This window comes from Armigeres subalbatus, chromosome 3, assembly GCF_024139115.2.
Source record: "Armigeres subalbatus isolate Guangzhou_Male chromosome 3, GZ_Asu_2, whole genome shotgun sequence".
Classification (NCBI taxonomy): Eukaryota; Metazoa; Arthropoda; class Insecta; order Diptera; family Culicidae; genus Armigeres; species Armigeres subalbatus.
The window spans coordinates 2,080,104-2,093,242 of record NC_085141.1 but is presented as its reverse complement, the minus strand read 5'-3'; positions in this window follow the sequence as shown (position 1 = coordinate 2,093,242).

The window sequence follows — 13,139 nt, the reverse complement described above, 5'->3', positions numbered from 1 at the left end:
AGTGTACTCAAGTATGGTGTCAATTTCGTTCAACACGGTATTAAGCAAAAGCATTGTTTTTCGACTGCTACACCACTTGTAGGTGGTTAACTGTAATCGTTTGGAGCGGAACTGTGATGTTGCGCATAAATAAATATATTAGAACAAAAAAATAGTTAATCGCAAAGTCTTGATGGTAAGTTGAGCAACTTTCAAATTTGAAGCAAGGTTGTTGCCAATAAAGAATATAAATATATTTAATGCATGTTATCATGGTTTTATTTAATCAGTGTTTAAATCAACATTCGTAATCTATGAAAATTTCGCCCATTTTAATAAAGAATTGCTGCTCTTAAGTTAATATTATGCACCCCTATCAATAAGAAACGAAAAAATGGAGTAAACATATTATCCTGGTAATTTTTAATGTTAATTAAATAATGAAACAAATACACTAGCGTTTTCGTAATAAGCATTATGATGTTAAGTAACATGTACGCCTAAGGAAATGTATATGAACCAGTAGCGTTCATGGGAAAGTCTGAACCAGTAGCGTTCACGGATGAGTATGAACCAGTAGCGTTCTTGGACCAATATGAATCAGTTTTTGGGACAATATGAACCAGTTGCGTTCATGGGAAAGTCTGAACCAGTAGCGTTCTTGGATCGATATGAATCAGTTTTTGGGACAATATGAACCAGTTGCGTTAATGGGAGAGTATGAACCAGTAGCGTTCATGGGAGAGTATGAACCAGTAGCGTTCACGGATTAGTATGAACCAGTTGCGTTCATGGAAGAGTATGAACCAGAAGCGTTCATGGAGCATTATGAACCAGCAGCGTTCATGGAAAAGTATGAACCAGTAGCGTTCTTGGATCAATATGAATCAGTTTTTGGGACAATATGAACCAGTTGCGTTCATGGGAGAGTATGAACCAGTAGCGTTCATTGGAGAGTCTCATGGAAAAGTATAAACCAGTAGCTTCATTGGATCGATATGAAACAGTTGCCGTCATGGAAGAGTATGAACCAGTAGCGTTCACGGATGAGTATGAACCAGTAGCGTTCTTGGACCAATAAGAATCAGTTGCAATTTTATATATGTACCTATTATATGAAACGGTAGCGTTCTTGAGGTTATATGAACCAGTAGCGTTCATCGTGGATCAAATGATTTTATGAATTTCCTTGTGTGTGAGCAAGTTTGTTTGTTTTTCAAAATTTTTTTTCCTCGTTTGAATCAGTTTACGAATGTTATGATGTAATGGATTTCATGAATTAATGATCATAATTCATAAATCTTTTATATTCATCAATTATTTATTTGTCAACAACCCAAGAAACACCAAGCATTACATTATTGCACATATTCCAATCACAAATCGGCATGTTTAATGCAAATTGAATTAGAGCAGCTTTAACTGAGAAGTTGCATTCATTTATTAACTGTCAGACAACGATACTCTAAATCAGCATTACGAATGTAATGATGCATTACTGATGCTTTATTTCAACATGTCAAATAATGAACCATGATTTTGGTGTAATAAGTGCCCTTTTCTACTTTAAGTTGTATTCTTACAAGTTTATATATAGCTTCATGGTTACTTGGGAAGCTTTCTGTAGCTTTGCTAGTAAAATAGCTCATCATTTCCACTCAATATTTCTAAATATATTTCTATAGATATTTTGAAGGATTCGACTACAGAAGCATTGAGAGTGCTAAAAATGGGTGTAGACATCAACAACATTGATACCAAACTTGTCAGTAGAAAAAACGGTGTAACAGCGATAATTCGAATTATCCTTGATGTTATGGCATATTTCAACCGTTGCAAAGAATATCCATTTCTGTGGAAGAAGCAGTAAACAGGAAGTTAGAAGAACTACTGAAACGTGACATTATAGAAGTGCTATAGCAAGGGCCAGCAACATGGGTGTCTTCATTGGTAGTTGTGGGTCAGGCATGGTGAACCGAAAACTTGTCTGGACTAACGACGCGTAGTAAACTATATATCTGAGAAGCATTTCACCAAGTAGAGCGGGCGAAATATTTGGTGCAAGTTACCCGTAGTTCCACCAATGGTATTAGAAGATGGCGAAATACGCGTTCGAGACTCAATTTTTAAAAAAAAGGCAGAGTATATGCAGACAACGGAAAAAAGCTAGATTTAGTGACATCCATGTAGGCGACCGCGTTCTGGCCAAAAGAATGAAGAAGAACAACAAGCTAGAGCCAGACTTCTCCCCAGATAAATTCGAAGTACTTCGAAAGTAGACGGGACACTACGATTCGATCGCGTGACTTTGGGAAATAATACGAAAAGTGCTGACTCATTTGAAAAAAGATTGTATCACCTGATCAATTGGGTAATTCAAGAAATACAGATTGTGAGAACCTAAGAGAGAAACGTGTGAGAATCGATCCGATCAAGTACCTACAAGGATTATATACCACATTAATATAATAGAAACCAGGGGGGATTGTAGGGTCTGGATAAATCATAGTAGCCTTATGCAAGGGAAATAGAAAGGAGAGTCAGTTAGTCTTGGCGAGTGGAAGAGCTTGGACACATAAAAGTATGTATTGTTTGTGTGATTGGCTGATTGTGTGAAATCCCGAAGTCACAAACTCTACAGGAACCACAAACATCCCAAATCCCGCTTGAAATCTAGTCGGTAAAGGATTCTGAGCTCCCAAAAAGATTATTTGACAGTCATGCGATTTCTTGGTAGTTTGCTTTGAAGCGCTAGATCCATAACCATTTTTGAAAGTTAATATAAAATCCTAGCGATTAGCAATAATTGATTGAAACCATTGATGCTTTATACAAATATCTGTGATGCGTGACTTCTGCTGAAAGCTTGTAAAGATATTCGATAATTGTAAGAATTCCTGTATGTCAGCTTTTAAGCTAAGCTTCCCTAATAATCATGTTGGACTGCTTTGCGATTTGGGCGTAACTTTTTTTGTAAACAAACATTGGAAGGCAAATTCCTGCTAAACCAAGCATTTTCTGAGAAAACCACCGTATGTATCCGACAGAATAGGCTTTCCTCTATCAGATAAGGGAATTAGTTTTGGAGTAAAATACTTGCATTCTACGGAATCGATAAAACAATGTTTGTTTACAAAATAAGTTACGCCCAAATCGCAAATCAGTCCCGGTTTGTCCCGAAAATTGAAACAAAAATCTCAAATTATGTGAGTATTCTCCGCAAGAGCTTTACAAGTCCTGATTGAATATTTTAAAATTGATTATATTGCCACCGCAAGCATAACTGTCCCATATTGAAATGGATTTCATATCAACATAGGACGGGTATGCTTTCAGCGGCAGTATTGATAGAATGTGCATCTATTTCTCAACACCAGAAGGGTTGCCCAAATCGGAGACACGCTCGGTGGTCTAGTGGCTACTGCTTCTGCCTATAAGCAGGAGGCCGTGGGCTCTATCGCAAGCTCGTCCCTTTCATATTCTGTAATTCTTAGTTTTTTCTGTTACTGTAAGGATTCCAGTGCTACTCTCATACATCAGTCTAGGTTTGTAACACCTACGAATTTATGCGAATCGCTCAATGCTAATGTTAATATCAGACCTTTGCCCAAATTGGCCTTTCCTATTTGTCCTACCCACGACTCGGAACGTGGATGCGCCTCTGGTTACCAAAGATATTGATTTGGGACTAATCACTATCTCTTAGACGGAAGCAATGCACTCTCCTAAGGTCGCGATCTGTCCTGGCCACGTCCTTGCGAATGTTGAGGAAGGGGAAGGATGGTTAGTTGGACACCTACTTAAGAAAGATGCAAAGAACTCTACGACCTCTCATAGGTGCCACGAGAGTTTTTTTTAAATTTGTTAGTGTGGAAGGTTATAACAGTAGGAATCGTTTTGGTAGAACGTGAAACACAGAAAGAACTAAGATAGAAATACAAAGTAGGAAAGGGACGAGCCTGGACTTGAACCCACGACCTCCTGTTTATAAGGCAGAAGCGGTAGCCACTAGACCACCGAGCTCGTCTGAAAAGATGCTCCTGTTGATGTCTTGAAAATATCCAGAAAAAATGAAAAAAAAACAGATTGATCCACTTAACAGTGATTGTGCCTTTCTCGTACATTATTCAACAATCCAACCCGAAAAATTAGTTGAAATGCTGAATTATTTGCGAGTGTATTTTTAAAAGTATTATGATTATGAAAGTATTATTAGCTCAGGGACGGGAATGGTTGACATTTCTTTTTACCATTCCTTCTTCTATGCAAAAAAATAAAAACAAAACCACGGCAGCCACAGCAGCAGCCACGCCAAGCAGACGACAGTCAGCACATGCTTTTACCATTTTCTCTCCCCACAATTAATGTTTTCGTACAATAATTTCACAGCGTATAACTGTTTTTGGTGGGAAATATTCATTTCATTACTACTTGCTTGATTTAGAGACAAGAACGAATAAATCAGTACCTACGGATAGCACTCCTTCTAGGCTTTGCGCCACAGGTAATTGAACTCGATTCTGTGCTGTTTGCGCTGCGCACGAGCCGAAACAAAAAATCTCACGCAAATGTTGACCGCGCGCCGGCACGACTCTAACGTAGCAGCAAGCAAACGGTTTGCCTCATCGGAAAAATAAATGTCACGATGTCGCGTACATTTTTTTGGCAAACTGTTTCGGCTTGTTTGGCGCAAGGAATTTGACTGAAAAAAAGATAAACATTCGCATAATCAAAGTGTTTTAATGTACATTTCCCAACACTGTATTAGCTTGCGCGTTTTTTTATTATGCTTTAAAGCTGCATACGCGTTATGGCGTTATGCATCGTAACTTGCATGCAATCAATACTTGTGTTGCATTTGTTGTACTAAAGTCGTGTACTGAATCGAGTAGAAGAGCTTGCATGGGTTGATTCTACAAGGCATTTTATAGCATGTTATAACTTATGTATGTACTATGTATCATAACTTTTTGAATATTTAGAATTTTTCGGAATATGCAATCTTTATGAAATTCAATAGTGATCAACTACGCTTTATTCTCTGTCGATTGCAACTTACTGCGAGAGAATTTGTTAAGAATTACAGACATACCTCGATAGTACGTACACCTCCGTAATTTTAGTTTACGTACTATCGAAACGTACGTACTATCGAAGCAAAAACATACCGAACAAAAAAAAATTATTTTGCCTTTCTATTTATTTGGGAGTGGTGTAAAGAACAACTTGAAGAACAACAATCCAATGCTGACGAAGAGATCAAGAGTTTCTGTCCTGATTTTTGTGGAAGCTAACAGAGAAGTTTTTTTGTTTTATTTTAATTTGCTATTTTTGCAATTTTTTCTGCAATTTCCTTTTTTTTGTTCTAGTGCTCAAAATCGTTTGATTTCTTTAAATTATTTCCCTCATTCAGTTAATTATTCTCTTTAATTTGTGCTCTTTGAATTATTATTATTTTTGAATTTACCATAGAGAAATGTGGAAAGGCATGGTCCATTCACAGTCGTTGTTTTATGGCCAACATTGATGAAGAGTGGACCAAACAATCTATCTATAAACTGCCGCTAACCGCAAGTCGAGCACATCTGTATATGGACGCGGCAGTAAAGGAATCTGTGATGCAACTGTTACCGATAAGCTATGATAAAGGGCCTAATTCTCGATTCAGCAATTAGAATCAAATAAGTTTTGCAGAGCCGTTTATGATTTCAATTTTCGGCCAAATGCAATTTGAGAAAACCATAATCTTGATTATCATAGCTAGAAATATTTTGTTAAGTAGATATAGAATAGAGTTTCAATTCTATACTTACTTATATGTCGCACTTTATGTATATTTCTACAGAAAACTAAATTCAAGAAACGATTCAAGATTTCCGGACAGTTATCCACGTAATATATTTGAGTTTCGTCAGTTTTCAAGATGATTTTGGAGAATCGCTGTTGGATCAAAAGTCAGATACAAACGATGGAATCTGGAGGATTGGATAGTTTCAAATATGGTGAGTCCGTTCCATGTTTGCTTGTACAAAACTTATTTTACTAAATACGGGCTAGGTGCAAAGATGTATATTTATGATGTATGTTAATGTCATTGACATAAGTGCTTCCCGTTTCTCTACGACAACAGCGCGTTAATTAAAAAAAAAAAACTTTGCATTTTAGACATAGATAATTCTTTGAAGAGTGGTTGAAAAAATGTTAGTACCTATTAGGTTGGTAAAAAATAGATCATATATGCAGATTGTTCGCGAGAATCAGAAGCTTTTGATCTGCTTGTGCGGTCGATATGTGAATAGATTTTATTAATAACAATGCTGTACTTGAAAACATGCCTCAGAGACGTTTAAGTATTTAGGAGTATCAAATTTTCTGTCGGAATTGAGTGAAAAATGGATCATGTTTGTTTGTTGCTTGAATGACAAATGTTCAGCATTCATAGGTCACATACAGTCGTGATTTATTTAGTGGGCAGAACGATCGGCCGGTCATCACAAAATTTGTTCTGCTTTGTGCGGTTAGCAGAACGATCGACCGATCATCGAAATGTTGTTCTGCTTTGTGCGGGTGAGTGCATTAATTAGAAAGTGAAGATTCAGTTCGCGTCAGTAAGCAGAACGATCGGCCGGTCATCGAAAATGTTGTTCTGCTTTGTGCGGTTAGCAGAGAGATCGGCTGGTCATCGACAATTTTGTTCTGCTTAGTGCGGTCGGTAATTAAAATAATTAATGTTCGTTCGATTATGTTTTGAATTGATCAAACTACACGCTATACACGGCATACCGTTTACCAAAACGAACCCTGTCACAATACCTACCCCATATATCCAACATCCCAGTGATTTCTCGTGGAAGTGCAGATGACTCGTCGGCTTCTATCAAAGCGAGTATCACGTCAACAATTTCCTACCTTTTCCTCAATTGACCTGCATTCGGACACGGCCGGCGCTGGTATTGCTTAAACTTGGGTCACCAGTTACACATTGAAGATGATGTTAGTCCCAAGCAGCATCTGTTGATTTTCTGTGTAATTACAGCTGGCCTAGCAATAACGGAGTAGCAATCGTTGGCGGTGAATCATGCTCATGCTCATGCTCTATTTATTTGGGAGTGGTGTAATGTTTATAAAGCCGCTCGGAAGCCAAAATTTCGATACAAGGCTCTGTATTCTAAACAAATTTATATTTGATATAGTACACAACGGACCAGCATGACTCAGATTTTGCTTGAAATGGTGCCTACATGTAGCATTGCGAAAATTATCGTCCTTGTAAATGTGAGGCTATTGTTTTTATGAAATATTGTATGTTAAAGCTTCGGAACATCCATAAATTTACGTGATATTCGTGACGTTTTAAAGATATGTTACACATCATGCATAATTATGCATGATATTACAAAAAGTGACGATTGAGGGTGGATCACAACATTTTAACATGACTTATTTTATGGATTCCACCTATCGATTTTATGTAAATGAAAAGCTTTAAGGTTGTCCTGAACTGTCACCGTCGTTGCGATTCTATTGGCTCCATTGACGCTTCCTTACCAAAGCGACAAACTGTCAGCTATAACAACAAACGCATCGCGTTGATTTGGAGGAACCTTCATTATGATTCGTAATTATATACATAAGTACATTACACTAAGATGAGTATAAAGATGACAAAAAAAGCTGACTAAATTAATGATTTCGTGTGTGTTACTTCTACGTGAAGTTAAACGATTTACAATGATATGGAAATGCTAATATCATCTTCCAAACTTGGACGTACATGTTCATGATAGCATTAGAGGCGAAAGTATAGAATTGATAGTTCCGCTAGGATACGGCACTGATATCCACACTGATATTCTTCCCTCCCCCTTCATACGGGAACTTGGCAGAAGGAAGGTCGTGCGATATGTGCCATCACAAATATTGCCCTCCGCTCGCTTTCAAATCGACTTCTATAAAAACATTCTTCATGCCTGCCGTATCCTAACGGAACTATCAATTCTATACTTTCGCCTCTAATGCTATCATGAACATGTACGTCCAAGTTTGGAAGATGATATTAGCATTTCCATATCAAAAAAAACTGATTTCTTACTTTCTAAGTTATTTTAATTTTCTCGTCTGTAGAATCGTTTATGCCTTTCTCGTACAACAATGTGTAACGAAAAAGCTAATAACTTCAAAAACTATTTTTTGATAGGACGCCTGGAGGGCCGACTTCATATACTTGATCGGTATCAGCTTGATGAATTGAGTTGTGTCTGGCAATAAGGTATTTAAATCTAAATCATTGTATGTTGATCCACTCACTAACTGCAACTAGCGTGGATCTCTGGCCAAGAAGTGCGAAGTGGGATAATTTTTGGCAACATGGCCACTATTCAACACATTCTCGGCCAAACATAAAGATACTTTTTTCCTGAAAATGTGGGTTTGTTCTTCAGGAAACTAAGGAATTACTCGAAGAACACCCTCTCAAATTCTACTCGAATTTTTTTCGTATTTTAGTTTGAAATTAATTCAAAACTTTATTAGAAATTTGTTTTGACATTCATAAATATTTTTCTCTGACAATTCCTTAGGAAATTCATTCAAAAAAACATCTTATTTTCAAATTTCTCCTAGATTTGTTTCAGATATACTTCTAGGATCTTTTTCCGAGAATATCTCCAGGAAATCCATAGGTTAATTCATCAAGATTTTTCGAAACTTAAACTCAAACCAAGAAATCCATCGCGAATTTTTTTCAAAAATTACTTTAGGAAATCCTTTTGGATACTTCCCGGAGCAGTTCTTCAAGGAATTCTGCAGTATAATTTGAGAAAATTCTGTGGGAGTTCCGAAACGAATTCCCCGATAATTCTTGAAGAACTTTTCGGGGGAACTTCAAAAGAGATTTCTGAAGAAGTTCTTGAAGTAATTTCCGGGGAAATTATTGACGAATTTTTTGGGAGAATACATGGAGGAATTTCTGGAATAAAAAGTGGGAGAGTTTCTCGAAGAATTTTCGGGGTTATTGTTTTAAGATATTGCTGCGAATTCCTGGAAAAGTACCGTAGAAATTTTGAGAATGGCTGCAGGATCTTCCGGGAGAATCTCTTAAATAATTTCCAGAGGAATTTCAAGTGGAATTTTTGTAGGTAATTCCGAAAGAGTTTTGACCAGTGGTGGAAATCTGTGAACCTTGTTCACAAAACAAGAAGTAGGCCATGCAAAATACTCGCGAACACTTGTTTTGCCTTTTCTTGCCTACCTACTACTCGCAGAGAAAACAGAAAAGCGAACCCCGAAAAATGTTCGTGGAGCTTCGCGAGTCATTTGGGTTAATTTGCAAAATGTCATAAACCAACCTCGGAACATGATTCTCACGGATGTTCGAGCAAGAACACATTTGTTCATTGTTATTGTGTTTATGTTAAGTGAAATTTTTCCATTTTATTCGAAGTAACCAAAAATACTCGCGATCGTGATTTTTACTCGCGAAAAAAATACTGCCCTGCTTTTTGTCTTTACTCTTCCCGTACTCGCGAACAAAGCAAGCGCTAGAAAAAAAATGCAGGCAGTAGATTCGCGCGAGTATAGCATTTCTGGTGATGATGATGATACTACCATCTATTGTAGCAAGGCAACTGCCGATAGCACTGGCGATATCTGACCAACGATTTGATCATGATTATAATATTGTTTGTATTTCTTCAAACTCCTGTATGAAGGGCCAAAATGGGTGGGGTGGTTCCATAAGCAGAGACACTTATGCGAATCCACGGGATAAATAAAGAATCTGCTTCCAGAAGAAAGTTCGTACATACATTAATATAATCTAGCCCTCGTTTTCCAGATTGACCCAATAGATGGGAAGAAGAGCCCGCCCTTTATCCACGAGATGTTAACAATAGGAAGATGGCGATTCCACTCTTCCTATCCAAATAGCTTCAATTGGGATGGGATGGTTATTTTTGTGATATATAATCGTATAGCTTCAATATAACTTGATAAATATAATGGAATTCTCTCACCAAGTTTCAAGTTACATGACCTGGATAAGAGAGGCCCTTTCTTCAACACCAGCTACTTTAAGATGTATGCTGTCTTCAGAGATACTAATCGAGGAGTATTCATCTATCTGGTTCACAGATCAAAAAATTGACTTCTTGATTTCTGAAAAAATAAATAAAAAGTCGAATGGCAGTGACATGCATAATTACACGAAAGTTTTGATTCAAATGAATATGTAGCCTATTTTTTTTGTAATATCTAGAAATTAGAAAAGTTGGATAAGAAATTTTTGAAAAATCTGTGAAAATCGGTTGAAAAACCACTGAGATATTCAGAAAAAAATATTTAAAGCTCTTTTTAGTGTATTTATATGTATTCAAGCGTCTAAGACGAGTTAAGTAACTCCATCCAATTCCACCAATAATCCCGATATTCTTGTAGATACGTATTTCGACCACAACTGTGTAGTCGTCTTCAGTGTCTCGTAGTCGGGTCAAGTACGAGACACTGAAGACGACAACACAGTTGTGGTCGAAACACGTATTTGCAAAGATATCGAAATAATTGATGGAATCAAATGGAGTTACCTAACTCGTCTTAGACGGTTGACTGAGATATTGCCATTTATTTAGTTAGTCGAGTCAAGTACGAGACACTGAAGACGGCCTTACTGTTGAGGTCGAAATACGTATCTGTCAAGATACAATTAAGTGGTGGAATTCAATGGGATTGTATTAACTCGTCTAATGACAAGTGAAAAATTTAGTGTTAATCATATAGATTGATCTGTACGATGTCACTCTTGTCTTTATGGTCAGAAGCAGTGGCGTAGCCAGAAAATTGGTCTGGGGGGGGGTTTTCAGAACATTTTTTTTTTTGGGAAAAAAAAAGTTTTTTCTAAAGAAGTTGTCTTTGGGGGGGGGGGTTATGCCCAACACCACCCCCGTGGCTACGCCACTGGTCAGAAGGTATGGTGTATACGTTCGAATTACTTTGTTGCCTAAGTTATTGATTCTATTTTGTTTTGCCTGTCTCGTACAACATTTTTTTTTAATATCACCCAAAATTTGAAAATTCTGCTAATCATTATTATCTCCAACATCTTTTAGAAAACCAAAAATGTTTGAACGAGCAAAGCAAAAAAAGGAGGAAACTTGTTAGCAAAGAAGTCTTGCATGGATCAGCATTATAGATCTCGCGCTTAGAAACTAAACTAAACTTCTTGTACTTAAAACTAAAATAACGCCTGCTTGCTTTTGACTACCACTACTACTACTACCAGTACTACTATTACCACTACTACTACTACTACTACTGCTATTACTACTACTCTGCTTTTTTACGCTTTCATTCACTCGTGAGGATGCGAAGGCAGCATTTTGCTGATGATGATTTTATTTGACTTATTTTAGTTTTCTAAACCTGGAATGTAGAGCCATTGAAGAAAAAGAAGAAGAAGATGCATAAAACAGTTGATTGTTCAACAAAACTCGGCCTCTTAACTTAACAGATATGCCTATCCCAGTCTTACTGTTGAGATCGGAGAACGTAGATCTGAACAAATATAAAGTTGTGGAATAAGGAAGAATAGTTATTTTATAGACTAGCTGAATGATGAGTGATGAATTTATAAAATAATTTTAAAAAACCACTCTAGTTTAAAAAGGATCTAGTGAGGGTCCGAATTCCCACTAACTAATTACAATAATTTTGAACTCTGACGAAAATTCACAAGAATTTCTCACAGAATATTGTAGTTCATATTAAAAACCGAGTTCGAATCTAAATCGTCCTAAATCCTTCCGGATCTCAATGTTTTTTCAAAAATGCTTACTTACCACTGCTCGATCCAACTGACTCCTGGGCGACTCGACTGATAACGACTTGATACGGCAGCACGTGTGGTCAGTCCCTTCGATGAGTACGCATAGACACCCACGTTGAGTAGGGATTCCTATTCAACGGGATAATTGGGCCGATTTTCACAAAAGGGTTATCATTATAGCAAGCTTACCTAAGCCTGATTGAGATATTATCTACCAATCCCTAGTCCTAGAACACGTGCTTTTGTACTATCGTGTTTTTTCATTAGCAATAATTTCTTCACAACGAATTATCAGTACTTACTAGATTTTCACAGCTATCTAACTAATATTAGAGTTAAATGCTGCGAATTCGTTGATAATAATTTACAAAATTCGCTTCTAGGCTTCACTAAGCTTTCAAATTGCACGTTAAAGTACGTCTGCATTGAACTAAACATTCTGTTCAAATGGCGCAATAATCCGATACAGAATACTATTGTACCCCTATGGGTATAGAATTTCCAATCATTGTTTGGATTAAAGAAAATCTACTCGGGTGATTTCCAGGTAGGTACAAAAGACCCCCACTTTAAATTTAGATAATACATTCGATTACTCAGTGCAAACCATATTGCTAGAGTCCCATCGGATGAACATAAAATCGGTTGCGTCCCATGTCAGTTTTCTTCCATTTCTTCTCCATATTCTTCTTCTGCATACATTGCTATGGAACTATTAAATGAACCATAATTATAATGATGTTTTGTGCGAAAGTGTATCAAAATGTGGAATGTGACTGTTATGTGAATGAATAGCACGATGGGACAACACAAGTGGGTTTTGATATTCAAATTCCTAGAACAAAGCCTATTATTTTATCAGCTTTTCTTAAAGCTACGAAATGGTGAGTTGACATCCGGGAAGGGGCGCCTAACATAGCTCTGGTCCTCACAAGTTCCAATACTCACGCTTCCACGGGTCTTCCGATGACAATTGACCGCCAGCTAAGGGTTGCGTACTTAGCTGATAGTGCAGCCTGGGCACTGTTGTCCTTCTGACATCAGCTAGAGTGAGAGGGTGCGTCCTGTGGGGTCTGCCTAGGATGTGGTGGGGTTCGACAGTGGGCTCTGTTGAACTTCTATAAAAAGCTGCATGTGTCCCCAAGCAGGCCCTATCAAAGTGTGCCGCTCAAAGCGCACTAGTCTAGTCCTGGTGTTGGGTGGGATAAACAAATTTGACCCGACTGATCGAGCGTTTGTTCACCAAGCAGGTGCGGCTCCAACAGCGTCTGTTCTGGCATCCAGCGGCTGAGTATGAAATGCTATTCCCTGGAGGCTATACCTAAGATGGCAGCCCCATCCC